This window comes from Arachis ipaensis, chromosome B09, assembly GCF_000816755.2.
Source record: "Arachis ipaensis cultivar K30076 chromosome B09, Araip1.1, whole genome shotgun sequence".
Classification (NCBI taxonomy): domain Eukaryota; kingdom Viridiplantae; phylum Streptophyta; class Magnoliopsida; order Fabales; family Fabaceae; genus Arachis; species Arachis ipaensis.
Window position 1 is genome coordinate 136325110 of NC_029793.2, and position 2770 is coordinate 136327879.

Consider the following 2770-nt stretch of genomic DNA (forward strand, 5'->3'; position numbering starts at 1 on the left):
GCTTCCAACACCAATAAAGCTGTCTTCTTCTTAACCCAGAAAAGGAAAAAAAAACATGGACCTTTATGTAATAAAATCTTCATGTATTCTGTATTGTAAAAAATGATTTCTTTTTGTTAATTTCTGAGCTTAATTGGTTCACCTCATTTCAATAAAATTCTGATTTTTTGTTTAGTTGTGTTGATTTGGGTTTTCTCTGCACACACACTCAAAGGCTGCGACTTTTTCAAGGGTTGATCGAAAAATGGTGTCTGGGAACGACCCAGTTGAGTCCTTCTTCAATTCCATTCAGGTTGTGAAGGAATCGCTGTCCCCTTTGGAAGTGGGTATTCGGAAAGCTGCAAAGGATCTTGAGCACTGCTTCCTGTCAGGGCACAAGAATAAGGGCACGAAAGGTGTTTGTTTGATTGCCCAGGTGAAGCAAGGTGGTGAATTTCAGATCTGCGATGTGAAGAAGAAGAAAGGGTTGTCAATGAAGGTTCCCTTGAAGGCTTTCTTGGGTATTTTCTCACAAAACCCAGTGAGTGGTAATGGGAATGTGAATGTGAATGGTGATGAGGTGGATAAGAAGGGTGATGGGTCTTCTTCTTGCACCAATTGCTTGAAGTTTGCAGTGACTTGGTCTTTGCTGGTTAATGGTTTCCTTCAGGCTCTCCCAGCTCCTTTCAAAGCTGGGAGAAAGAGGTCTCAGAAAATGGCTGGTGATGAAGATGGCAAGGTATGTTCATGCATGAAGCCAAGTGTTTCATCGAGTGAAGTGACGCAGAATGAGACCAAGGGCCAGTTTATTAGGACAGTTAAGGAAAAAGGTGTGAAGTGGAAGGATGGTAAACATGTCTCACTTGAATGTCTTATAGGTTTAATCTTTGATCAGTTGAATCAAACCATTCAGAGTCTTGATCATGGTCTGCATGGAAATGACCCTGAAAATGTGAAAACTTCACAACCTTCTATGCCACCTCAGATTGGCCATGTCAATGCATTCACAAACTTCTTGGAAGGGCACAAAATGGATGTGAATAGCTTCTTGGGAAATTTGAATTTTGCAAAGGTAGGTGGTGTGCCATCGGGTGTAGCTGGAGAAGAAAGCCCTTTATCAAGTGAAGAAGGATATAATGGTAATAATGCTAATAGTGGTAATGATGATAACAAGGAGGACGCTGGAGGGATTTCGCCGCAGAAGGTTGCCTCTAACATATTCAGTATTCCTCTAACAAATGTGGAGCGTCTAAGGTCTACACTTTCCACTGTTTCATTGACAGAATTGGTTGAGCTGTTGCCACAGCTCAGGAGAGCATCGAAAGAACACCCTGATAAGAAGAAACTGATCTCTGTACAAGATTTCTTTAGGTACACAGAGGCTGAAGGTACTAGTTTATAATTGTGCTTGCAAGGGTTGTTGATAATAAAAAATCTGTATGCTACTAGTTTCATTTTTTTTGTTTGCTGCTTTTATATTCCTAATACTCAACAGCAATGATGCATATAGGCAAATATGGATTAGTATTATCAATTTTGGTTGTCTAGTCAGTAGTAACTAATTACATCTAGTTTAATATTCAAGTTATTCCAAGTACGAACTCTTGCTCGGCTTACGTAGTATGTAAGCATCAACAATGTTAGTTATAAGTTTGTTGATAGATGAGCTGAGTCATTGATGATAGTTAGACTAGATATTTATGGAAGTAACTGATTAGTTAGTTGGTAATATATAGTCACGTGTGTATATGGCGAATGAGTGTATATGATGAATATATAATTATATATAGAGAAAATGTGCAGGAAGAAGAGAATGATGGGATTCACTCTTCTGATTTCTCCCAATAGACTCGGTATATGGTCAAAGAGCGACATTTTTTACCACTAGCATCTGCATATTAATTCATAGTTACAGAATTCATAGTTGAGCATATACCATTGACATGATATGACAGGATTTAAAGTTCCATTTCTGAAGGTTAAGATCAGTTAATAATGCAATACATCAAAAATAATTTTATTGGTCTTCTTTTACCTTAAAGAATGCAGAAAAAGCAACCAACACACATTTTCCGGAACAGTGTTTGCCATTATGACGTCCAATCCCTGCACGAACAAATTTGCAGTTATTGTTAGTTGTAGGACATCTTTTCACTGCTCTGTTTGATGTATTTGTTTACAGTATTAAGCTAATATTAACTGTTAATTGATTGTGTATGTTGTTCTGTTTGTGTTGTTAATGACAAGTTCACAGTTTTCACTTTTATTTTCTACAGGGAGGAGGTTCTTTGAGGAGCTGGATAGAGATGGTGATGGCCAAGTAACCCTGGAAGATCTAGAAATTGCAATGAGAGACAGAAAACTGCCACGAAGATATGCCAAAGAATTTATGAGCCGTACAAGAAGTCATTTGTTTTCTCGGTCCTTTGGATGGAAGCAGTTCTTGTCATTTATGGAACAAAAGGAGCCGACAATTCTTCGTGCATATACTTCTCTGTGTCTAACCAAATCGGGGACACTGAAGAAGAGTGAAATATTGGAATTACTAAAGAATGCAGGGCTGCCTGCAAATGAAGACAATGCAGTAGCTATGATGCGATTTCTGAGGGCAGACACAGAAGAATCTATTTCTTATGGACATTTTCGTAATTTCATGCTTCTGCTTCCCTCTGACCGTCTTCAAGAGGATCCTAGGTAAGATAAATATGGTCATTTGGTTATTTTATTTATGCTTTTTCATATATTAGATACGAAGTCCATCATTACTCTTATTTTTTTGGGATTTTTGGGA

At 38.1% G+C, this 2770-nt stretch overlaps 1 pseudogene; it reads left to right on the plus strand.

The window, feature by feature from the left end:
• The window catches only part of LOC107618268, a 5989-nt pseudogene continuing 3225 nt past the window's right edge, over positions 7-2770 (plus strand).